Source organism: Saccopteryx leptura, chromosome 8 (genome assembly GCF_036850995.1).
Source record: "Saccopteryx leptura isolate mSacLep1 chromosome 8, mSacLep1_pri_phased_curated, whole genome shotgun sequence".
NCBI classification, from domain to species: Eukaryota; Metazoa; Chordata; class Mammalia; order Chiroptera; family Emballonuridae; genus Saccopteryx; species Saccopteryx leptura.
Window position 1 is genome coordinate 24,996,533 of NC_089510.1, and position 12,501 is coordinate 25,009,033.

Here is a 12,501-nt window from a genome sequence, read left to right on the forward strand (position 1 = left end):
CTGTGTCAATATTTGTTAATTTTTTTTAATACTATGTTTTAAATTTGCATTTTTATTACTAACAAAATTGAACTTTTTATATAAATTAATTGTCCATTTGATATAATCTTTTCTAAAATGCATATGCAAATCTGCCAATTTTTTGTTGCATTTCTCTTTTTCTTTTTCATTTGTCTTTCTGTATTAAGCTATAAACCTTTTGTCACATATTTGTATTACAAATACTTTCTTTCATACCAGATGTTGTCTTTTGACACTTTCAATGGTGTTTTTAGCAATCAGATATCTCATTCTCACAATAGACCAATGTGCAAAGTTTTCTTTTATTATTATTGTTCTTGCTTTTTGTTTAAGAACTACTTTTCTCTGATAAAGTCACTGATCGTTTGCTAAGATTTCTTTTAAAATATTGCCTTTCACCTTAGACTTATATCTGCAATTGTGTACAGTATGAAGTAAGAGTCAAGATATATATATTTTCCACACATGAATATCTAACTAACCTGATATCGTTCATTGAAAAAAAAAACCAGAAGTTTCCCGACTGTACTGCACTACATTTTATTTTGGATGATGAGTTAGCAGTGTTTATCACATTGTCAAAAGCAATGACATTTAAAGATAACTAAATGCTGATCTCCAAGGACACCCAGCCCGGGTTGTGCTAACCCTAGAAGGCAGCTAGGGGACCAGGAGTGGGTGTCAGGGCAAAGATGAAACTCCCAGAGGCCATTTGGGATTCCTGAAGGAAGCAACTCTCGATCTGGATGCTGGGATAAATGAGATTTTAATGGAACCATCCCCCCACCATGTTATTATCACTGTTTGATAGTCTGTCAGTCTCTTCTCCTCGCTCTCTACCCCCTTGTATTTATTTCACTCTCTTTTCCTGGTTATATCCTGACCCCTTGAGCTCCCTTTCAGATTCCTGATGATAAGCCCTATTCCCTCTGTCCTGGACTTATTTGTGAAACTTGCCTCAATAAACTCTTTGGAATAAAAAATAATTTAATAATTAATTAATCTGCCAAGAGAAAATAAACTATGAGTGGAACTGTAATGAAAGAATATATAAAAAAACCAAACAAACAAGGCTTTTACTTAATCTAATTCTGATTATCTTATGTATATCACATAAGAAAACTAAAATTTAACATAAGCGAGTCTGACCGCACACACGTAATTCTTATATCAGACAGTGTCTAGTCAGAACAAAAATCACACTAGATTTATAAAGAGAGAAATGGGGAAACATTTACATAAGTATGAAGAGAATCTTACTTTCTGGGGTTTTATTATACCCAGAATTAGTAGCTACAAGAAGCGCTTTCACTCCTAGGCCTGGGGAATGAAGGAGCTGGAGAGTTCAGGCTGATTAGTGGGCTCAGACCTAGTCACCACCGGCACCTTGTGAGCCCAAGGTGGCTGCTTCCGGGTGTGCCTGAAAGAGCTGGAGGCTGTGATCAACTGCTGAAACGCTGGTCAAGTTATACTTTGCAACAAGCGGCATGTGATCTTTAGCAACATACAATCCAAGGGCGAGTGGCAAAGAAGAACTGGCAATTGTAGAGTTCTTGGCTTCAGCATGAGAAACTACTGAAGACAAGAGGTTAATAATGCGCAATGATAAAATAAATTTGAGCATAAAAGGACACCATAATATTTCATTTGGATTTGAATTTAAGTTTAAATTAAATGCTTGATAATGTTTATTAAGGCATAAGTCAAAATATCAATTGTATTCAAAAGTTATTTCATCAGTGACTTTATTACTTCATTATATATTTATTTTTATTACACTGAACTTCACATGTTTTCCAAGGTTACACTGTTGAACAAGTCATTTTTCATTTTGTTTTAATCTTACAGATTTTTGTAAAACAAATTTATCACCTAAATTTAATGAACTGCCTTAGTTAATGGTTATAATCTAGAAGTTTTTCCATTTTCAAGATGCATTATTTTTTATTACCTAAATATTACTGTTTCTATCTCTTTTTTTTCCAGTATCTACTGTGGTTCAAACTGTGAAATGGTCACCAACACTATTCCAGTGTATCAAAATAATATCAGGCTCTGGCCAGTTGGCTCAGTGATAGAGCGTCGGCCTGGCGTGCAAGGGGTCCCGGGTTTGATTCTGGGCCAGGGCACACAGGAGAGGCACCCATCTGCTTCTCCACCCCTCCCCCTCTCCTTCCTCTCTGTCTCTCTCTTCCTCTCCCGCAGCGAGGCTCCATTGGAGCAAAGATGGCCCGGGCGCTGGGGATGGTTCCTTGGCCTCTGCCCCAGGCGCTGGAGTGGCTCTGGTCGCAACAAAGAGACGCCTGGGAGGGGCGGAGCATTGCCCCCTGGTGGGCAGAGCGTCGCCCCCTGGTGGGCGTGCCGGGTGAATCCCGGTCAGGCGCATGCGGGAGTCTGTCTGACTATCTCTCCCCATTTCCAGCTTCAGAAAAATACAAATATATATATATATCAGACACTCCTTAATAAAATTTACTTCCTTTAAAATAATATTCTCACATATATTTTCTATTATTGATTAAAAAATACAAAACCTTTGACGATTTGCAAATCACAAAAACGTCCATCTAAGCCCATTTAGGGGATAATATGGGAAAGATAAAAACACTTGTTTGAGTTGTATTGTTTCTATGTTTGCAGCCCTAAGGAGTGATTAAGAGGATATCTTAAAATGTGTTACAAGCTTATGGAGGCTGTACATAGCCATCAGGGAAAAAATTAAACACACAACAGAAGAACATAATTCCAGCCTATATATACTTATTGATTATGTTGAATCTCCACCAGAAGAACAAGTTAATACTGGGAGAAAAAAAAACCCATAAAAGGTGGTTGACTATATATAGGCCAAGAAAACATCATCATTAACTATATGCCATCCTTCATGCATTGATTTGCTGTGTCATAGAAATGTGTAAGTGCAAATTAGCTTAAGGAAGAGATAAAGAAGGAGAAAGAACAGAGAGCGTGACTTATGAAAAGAACCCTATTCTCCTAAATGTGTCTCAAACGGTGGCGACCCCCTAATTTTCTGGTAATAAAGTAAGCTCTGATTATAATGTCTCAAATATTTCACATCTTATTAAGTGGAATATAAATATAAAAATAAATTGGAATTCTGTAAAAAAAATTCAAAATTAAAATTGTTAGAAAATACTAGGTTTTTTTCTTTGTTTTGAAAATGTTAGTCTTGTTGATAAAAAAGATGATACAGGTAACTAAAGTGCTTGCCAGTTTATATTACAAAATAGGATTAGTTGTAAATTCTTACTATACTTTACCAAATAAAGTTTTTATCAAAAAGACTAATAAGCCATGAATAGAATTTTCTGTTCATTTTTTTTTTTCCCACTTCTCTTCCTTCATTATTGAAATGGCAGTTAGCAGTCAGAGCTTGGCAGAAACTGGAAGGTGGGAAATGAAATGACTGTGTAGTTAGACTGCACCTGTCAAGCAGGTTCCCATGGTAGCTGGCTACCAGGGAGAAGTCTCAGGCACAGAACGCCACAAAGCCACTTCCTTGACATCCTTTCCAATTTGGGGAAGAATAAAAAAAATGCAGGTGAATGAATATCATTTTCAGAGCTAGAGGGATCAATTCTTGAGGAAATGAAAGTGAACTTCATTTTCTTCTAGAAGTTTCTAGGTCAATTAATCAAACGACATCAGGTGATGAAAATAGAGTTATAATAAAGTAATGATACACACACATACATATACAAAAACATCAGTGTTTGTAATTTGATATATAGTGTGTATAAATACATTAAGGGGCAGCATGGATTTAAATTTCACACTTATTAGAGTATTCTTTTATTTTACTGTGGCCTCCATATCAGATCTTATCAGACTCTATCTTATATTAGTTGAAATAAAAAGCAGTTCAACAAACTATACCGGACACTTCGACATAATTTCTTCCCATTTCTTTCTTTGGTCAAGCAGCCATACTCTGACAGTATTGTTAAACTGTTTGTGTATCTAAATACACTCACTGACGGGAAATGATGTTATAATTTAGGATATTAGCAACAATAACATGTGACAGCTAAGAACTAAAAAGAATAGAAAACTAAGATGTTAATTCAAAATAAATGATAAGGCACTTATGAGAAAATAGGTTAAGAGTTTGCAATTTCACACTTCAATTTCCCTAAGATATCACTTAAATTAATAAATTATATACTAATTTACTTGAATAATGAATATTTTAAATAATCAACTTCATTGAATCCCTATTATAATAATAGTGAATATCATAATAGCTAACACTTATGACAGGCACTGTTTGAATGCTATGTGGCCTGTTAAAAGATTTTGACTCAAGTAATCTTTACCCATTGTAAGAGCTCTTTGTAGGAGGTTTATTAACATTCTTACTTATACTTTAGAAAATTAAAATAAAACTAAGTAAATTGTCTATAATACATGACTTGTAGGTGAAAAAGCAAAGTTTGGAATCAAAAAAGCATAGTTTGAGAGACAATATTTATTCCTTACTTTAAACAGAAAAATGAGATACAGTTCAAATATAAAGTAGATTTTATTTTTCTGTAAACTAACTTAAAAAGTGCTCATATACCCTCCAAAATATATTATTCTATTTGCATTCATTAATGTTTTAAAAACATTTGCTATGTTTTAAAAAATTGCTATGCTGAATCACTTAACAAAGGAAAGTTTATAGCCTGACCAGGCGGTTGCACAGTGAATAGAGCATCGATCTGGGATGTGGAGGACCCAGGTTCAAAGTCCCGAGATTATAGGCTTGCACATGGGGTCACTGGCTTGAGTGTGGGATCATAGACATGATCTCATGGTCGCTCGTTTGAGCCCCTGGTCACTGGCTTGAACAAGGGGTTGCTTACTCTGCTATAACCCACCTCCACATCAAGGCACATATGATAAAGCAATCAATGAACAACTAAGGGGACTAAGAAGCCACAACAAAGAATTCATGCTTCTCATCTCTCCCTTCCTGCCTGTCTTCCCCTATCTGTCCCTCTCTCTGTCTCTTTCTCTCTGTCTCTGTCACACACAAAACCAAAAGTTTATAAAGCATATTATATTTATAGATAGTCTTGATTAGAGTTGTGGGGCTCATTTTCAGGCTATAAATATAGCAATCTTAGCCTTTTAAATAATATATTACTTGTGCTCTTACTATTTATTCATTAAGGCATTCTTCCATTTAACACTCATTATTTAATTATCAAATAATTACACACACCAGGTACTATAATGGGAACTGGATGGATAAAAAAAAAAAATGAATGCCATATTTTCTGTCCTCAAAATTTTGGTTTATTCTAAGACACTACATTCACAGATAAGTTTATTTCTGTAAGTACAATGCATTTATTTGTATGGGGTTTTCAGAGCAGCAAGATAAAGGATACCTGATCAAGCCTGGAAATGTGGGGAAGTCAATTACAAAGCTATCCTCTAGGACCTGGTATTTGACCTGAATCATAAAGAGTAAAATGCTAGCCAGACCAAATATGGTTGAAAAGAATAAAGGCTTTCTGAAAAGAAGGGATACAAAGGCATGGAAGCAAGAAAAATAATTTGCTTGGAGAAGATGATGTGAAGTAGAGATTATCAAGAATATATAAAATAGTGAAGGTGTAAGAGTTGACTTGAAAATCATGTTAACTTTTTTGCCTTTTATTCTGTATGTGAGAAGGAGTCTTTGGACAGATTAGTCATAGAAGTGACACAGGATGATTCAAATTTTAAAAGATTGACTTTGAAAGCACAGGGAAGAAAGGATTTAAGGAAGACAAATGTTGAAGCAGAGAAACCAGTTAAAAGGTTTATTATAAAAGTCCAAAAAGAACCCATGAGAAAACAAACTAACGTTCTGGTAGTACAATTGGAAAATAATGAGTAGATTAAAATAATATAGAGGTTATATTATTTAGAATTGATTAATATGTGCTCCAAGGAATAAAGATGAAGTCAAGACTTTCGGCATATACTGTAGCTTCAATGCCTGGAAGATGTTTTATCACTGAGATACAAATTACACTAGAAACAAGGTGACAAGATGATGTGTTCAAATTTGGTCACTTGGGGATTGCTACGCCCATACATCAGGTAGGTGGAAAATTCCAGCAGGTGATTTGATAGATGTGTTTGAAATAAAAGTAAAAAAATGAAGCTGACAATAATAGATTTAAGCAATTGAACATGCAAAGGCTGTTTACTGAAAGTGCAGGCAATTCCCCCAAGAAAAATATGAGAACTGAGATTAACGGGGAATGTTGGCACCATGTCAGGATATTGTGGATGTCAGAAAGTAATGTCTTTTAAAATAATCTGAGAGAGACCTTGAGGTATCTTAAATGAAAACAAAAATATTTCAGCTCAATAACTGCACGTAATTTTATTGGGTTAATGAATTTTATCATTTCATTTATCAGAAATTTAAGTTATATCCTATTCCAGAACTGAAGAAAAACAAAACAAAACAATTTCCTTCAAGATTTTAAAAGCCTTTGTAATAATCTCTTACATTTTGTTTTTTGCCTATTAATTAATACAACTGAACTATTAAATCAAAGTTTTAACCTTTATATCTATCAAGCTATCTATCTATCTATCTATCTATCTATCTATCTATCTATCTATCTATCTATCTAGATAGCTATATGATATAGATGATAGATAGATAGATGATAGATAGATGATAGATATAGATATAGATATAGATATAGATATAGATAGATAGATAGATAGATATAGATAGATAGATAGATAGCTATATGATAGAGATAGATACAGATAGATAGATATAGATAGATAGATGATAGAGATAGATAGATAGATAGATAGATAGAGAGATAGATAGATAGATGATAGATATCTATATATATGCTTTCTGACAAGTGTCTTCATTGGAATTACTCCCATTTTGGGGTCTCTCATAGTGAATGTTTTGGGTTAACTGTATAGAAATTATTTTCCCTTCTTTTCATCTCACTAATAAGAGATGCCCAACTTCACTCAGATGTTTGCCACTGCCCCAACATAGCTCAGATAGCAGATGAGGTTGATTTAGCTTTCAGCTCCAACAGTCAGCCTGTATCACAGGATCACACCAAGCCTCTTGTTAATGACACAGTGCAGACTAATGACACTCTAGTTGTTGTCTCTGGACAATTTTTTTTTCCTTTTTCTTCTGAAAACCATCTGTAAGCATCCAATTTTTTCTACTTCTGGCACATTTGTATGAGATATAAAGCCTAGAAATCCTGCAGCTTTCTTCGTTCCAGTTAAGCCCTAAAGAGATTTAGAGGATAAAGTCCTAAGAGAAGAAGTAGAAAGTTCTGTAGTGGCCCCTGCCCACAGGCTTTTAGTTACTGTAGCAAATAAAAAGTAATATTAGGCCCTGGCCGGTTGGCTCAATGGTAGAGCATCAGCCTGGCATGCAGGAGTCCCCGGTTCGATTCCTGGCCAGGGCACACAGGAGAGGTGCCCATCTGCTTCTCCACTCCTCCCCCTCTCCTTCCTCTCTGTTTCTCTCTTCCCCTCCGGCAGCCGAGGCTCCATTGGAGCAAAGTTGTCCCAGGTGCTGAGGATGGTTCCATGGCCTCTGCCTCAGGTGCTAGAATGGCTCTGGTTGCAACAGAGCGATGCCCCTGATGGGCAGAGCATCGCCCCCTGGTGGGCGTGCCGGGTGGATCCCGGTCAAGCGCATGCGGGAGTCTGTCTGACTGCCTCCCCATTTCCAACTTTGGAAAAATACAAAAAAAAAAAAAAAAAAAAAAAGTAGTATCATTTAAGCCCATCCCATTTATTTTTTCTTTTATTTTTTTAGATTGCATTTATTCATTTTTACAGGAAGAGGAGAGAGAAGGCGGTAGAGCAAGAAGTATCAACTCATAGTTGCTTCACTTTAGTTGTTCACTGATTGCTTGTCATATATGTCATGACTAGGCAAGCCAAGGGTTTTGAAACAGTGACCTTAGCATTCCAGGCCAATGCTTTCTCCATGGGGCCTTCACATGCCAGGCCATTTTCTTTTTTTAATATGTAATTGTTAGCTTATTATATATATATTTTTTCTGTTAATCCCCCCTCCCCGCTAATTTGAACAGAAAGAAAATCTATTATAATTTAAATTGTCCATATCCCTAGCAAAAATAAAACCAAGTATTTATATTTGCTGTTGGATGTAACACTCACATACTCACACACACACTCACACATTTGCTTTTTCATTGCTGTTTATTATAATGAGCTGTAGTTGTCAGTGTGAAAGGCAGCTCTTCAGATAACGCTTCTAGTGAAGAAGAAAGGGAAAGAAAAGCATTGCTTATATGAAGAGTACCAATCCAACAAACAACAAATCATAAAGGAATATGAGGAATGCAAGAAATAGAACACAATCTACAAGTTCGCAATTCTGTTTCACATATCATATGAGCTAATAACATGAATCAGAAAGAAAGAGTTTCCCCATGCTAAAATCTGGAACTAAAACATTCTAGAGAACTCAGATTAAAAAATAGTACTTGAAATATCTAACAAAATAAAAGTAGAGATTTGAGGTATTATTTTATCTTCACCATATAAATAAACACAATTTTCTTTGCCATCTTCATAAGAAAAATGATTTAATTAAGACACAAGTAAATGTACATCTGGTGAAATCACTGTGGTAGGCTGTATAACCAATGTCCTTGTTCTAATCTTTAGAATCCGTATTGCTTTATATAGCAAAAAAGAGTAGAAGTGTTTTAGTTACGGATTTGGAGATGGACATGTATCCCAGAGTATAAAGGTGGGCCCTAAATGTAATTACAAGAGGCCTTGGGGGAGGCAGTGAGAGATTTCACTACACAAGAGGAAGCAGGAGATGTGATGACTAAAGCAAGAGGTTGCAGCTATTCAAGAAGGAAGTCATAAGTCAAGGAATGCGAGTGACCACCAGAAGCTAGAAAAGGCAAAGAACCAAAATTCTCCACTGAGTCTCCGAAAGGAGCCAGCCCTGTCAACACTGACTTTAACCAAGCGAAACTTATTTTGGGTTTTCTGGGCTCCAGAATTGTTTAGAAATAAATTTGTATTCTTTTTCACTTTTTAAAATTATTATTTTTTATTTTTTTTACTACTGCTGACATTAAATATTATATTTGTTTTAGGTATTCAAGATGATTAGACATTTTTATAATTTACAAAGTGATCACGGATAAACCTAGCACCCATATGACATCTATGACATCATGTATAGTTATTATATTATTGACTATATTCCCTATACTTCCCATTTTTCTTTTTTCTTCTATTTATTTATTTTATCTTATTTTTTTTTTTAGAGAGAGAGGAAGGGAGAGAAAGAGACAGAGAGACAAGAACATCAAGCTGTTTCTATATGTGCCCTGACCAGGGACTGGATCAAACAGCAACCTCTGAGCTTCTGGGTGATTCTCCAAACAATGGAGCTTAATTGTTTTGTAAATTTATTGATTGATTTTTACAGAGACAGAGAAAGGAAGAGGGAGAGAGAGGGAAGAAGGGAGACGGGAGAGAGGAGGCAAGCATTTATTTGATGTTCTGCTTAGTTGTGCATTCATTGCTTGCTTCTGTAGTGTGTCCTGACTGGGGATGGAACCAGCAACCTGTCCTTCCGGGATGATGACTGAGGTAACCTACCAGGGCAATCCCTTCCCACTTTTCACCCATCCCTCCAACCTCCTTCTCATCTGGCAATCATCAAAATGTTCTTTATATCTATTTATAGATACATATTCTTATAACAGTTCATTTCTGTTTTATTTGTTTATTATTTATTTTAGATTCCACATATAAGTGAAATCCTGTGATATTTGTCTTTAGATGTCTGACTTATTTCATTTAGCATACTACTTTTAGATCCATTCATATTGTCACAAATGTAAATATTTTATTCTTTTTTATGGCTAAATGTATACTTTTGTGCATATGTACTATCTCTTTTTGTACTTTCATCTATTGATGGACACTTAGATTGCTTCCAAATTTTGGCTATTGTAAATAATGCTGGAATGAACATAGGGATGCATATATCTTTTTGAATTAGTGTTTTGGATTTCTTCAAATAAATATCCAGGAATGGAATTGCTGTGTCCTTGTCTCATGTTATATACTCTTTGTTTTAAAGTCTATTTTGTCTAATAGGAGTATTGCTACTCAGCTTCTCATTCTTTTCCATTTGCAAGAAATACCTTTTTCCATATCTTACTTTCAGTCATTGTGTGTCTTCTGATCTGAAGTGGGTCTCATGTAAGTAGCGTACACAAGGGTCCGGTTTTGTTATTCATTCAGCCACTCTGCCTTTAAAGTAAATTAAATTTAAAGTTATTCGATAGGAATGTAGTTATTGCCATTTTAATATTTATGTTTTTTATATTATTATTCCTCTTAAGGAAGTCCCTTTAACTTTTCTTATAATACCTGTTTGGTGGTGCTACCTTTCTTCAGCTTTTTCTTACTTGGGAAGCTTTTTATCTGTCCTTCAATTCTAAATAATAACCTTTCTGGTTAGAGTAATCTTGGTTGTAGGTCATTGCCAATCCCTTCTGTGCTGAAATATTTCTGTTAAGAAATCAGCTGACAGCCTATGGGAGTTCCTTTGTAGGTAACTATTTTTCTCTTGTGGCTTTTATGATTCTTTTTTTCTCTCTTTCTCTTTAGCCTTTGTCATTTTAATTATGATGTGTCATGATTATGATTTGATTATTATGTGGGGCAATGTTGGTTCATCTTGTTTAAGACTAGTGCTACCTGGATTTGTACGTCTATTTTCTTCACAAGGTTAGGAAAATTTTCTGTGATTAGTTTTTCAAATAAAATTTCAATCACTTGCTCTCTCTCTTCTTCCAATACCCCTATGGTGCAAATGTTGTTATGCTTGATGTTTCGAAAGCCCCTTAAATTATCCTTACTTTTTGTATTTTTCTTTTAGATTGAGTGCTTTTTGCTTCCTTATAGTCCAAGTCACTGATTTGATCCTCTGCATCATCTAATCTACTGTCCATTTCCTCTAAAATATTCTTCTTTTCAGTTATTGTATTCTTCTTTTCTGACTGGTTTGTTTTTATGTTTTCTATATTCATTTTGATGTTTCCTATCACTTTGTTGAAGTTCTTTCTGAGATTGTTGAGCATCTTTTTAACCAGTGTTTTGTACTCTGCATCTGGTAGATTGTTTATATCCATTTTACTTAATTCTTTTCCTGGAGTTTTGTTTTGTTCTTTTATTTGAGATACGTTTCTTTTTCTCCTTTTTTGGCTGCCTCCCTGTGTTTGTTTCTATGTTTTAGGTAGATATGCTAATTCTCCCGGTCTTGGTAGAGTGTCTTTATATTCTAGGTGTCATATTGGCCCAGTGGTGTCATCTCCCTGGTGCTCCAGGTGTATTCCTTATGTTGGTTGTTGGTCGTGTGTGTCCTTCTGTTGTAGTTGAGCCTTGATTGCTGTTTCCATGTCTATAGAAGTTATTGACCCTCACCCTGATTTTCTGTGAAGATTAGCCACGACTACAATAGAGAAGTTGTTGTTCAGGGACTGACTCCACAGAACAGGATTCACTTTAGTGGGACTCTCGTGGGTGCTGAATTCACCCTTTAGGTATGTTCTTTGTGGATGTGATTGAGTGGTGCTCTGGTGTGGTCTGAAGCTGGCCACTGGATCTACTGGTTCTGGGACCTCTCTGGAGGGGTTTTAGTGCAGACCAAGGTCAGCCATTGCTTGTACCCAACTCAGGGCCACCTGGGGTGAGCTACAAAATGTTCTGCAGGTAGTTGCTGTTTGTGTCAGGCTCGGAGGCATCTGGGAGAAGTTAAACTGTGAAACAAAACCAGTTTCCACTAGTCCTGGGCTTCCAGGAAACTCAACAACAGCAACAAAAAAACAGAGTATGTCAAGGCCAGATGTTACTTGTTTAGGGTTTGTGAATATTTGAGAAATTTTAGAAAAGTCTATAGCATTAACTGAGACAAGATATTTTTATAGATAACACACTGGAAACAGCTTGGAGTGGGTATAAAAGTTAGATTGTGTTGAGTCTCAAGGCTGGACAAATGTTATAAACCAGCTTGTTAGAGACACAGAATGTGCACCAGCCTCTTCCTGAACTTCTGTCTGGGAGAAAGCTGCCTTTCCAGCCATCTCTCTGAAGCCAGGCAACTTAGTTCTTCCCTGAGCTACTGTTCAAATACTGAAGGTCAGAGGACTGAGTTCAAGTAATCTATGCATGGAGTTATTTATTTATTTATTTATTTATTTAGTGACAGAAACAGAGAGAGGGACGGATAGCGACAGGCAGACTGGAATGGAGAGAAATGACAAGCATCAATTCTTCGTTGAGGCACCTTAGTTGTTCATTGATTGCTTTCTCATATGTGCCTTGACCGTGGGGCTACAGCAGACTGAGTGACCCCTTGCTCAAGCCCGTGACCTTGGGCTGAAGCTGATGAGCCTTGCTCAAAGTAGA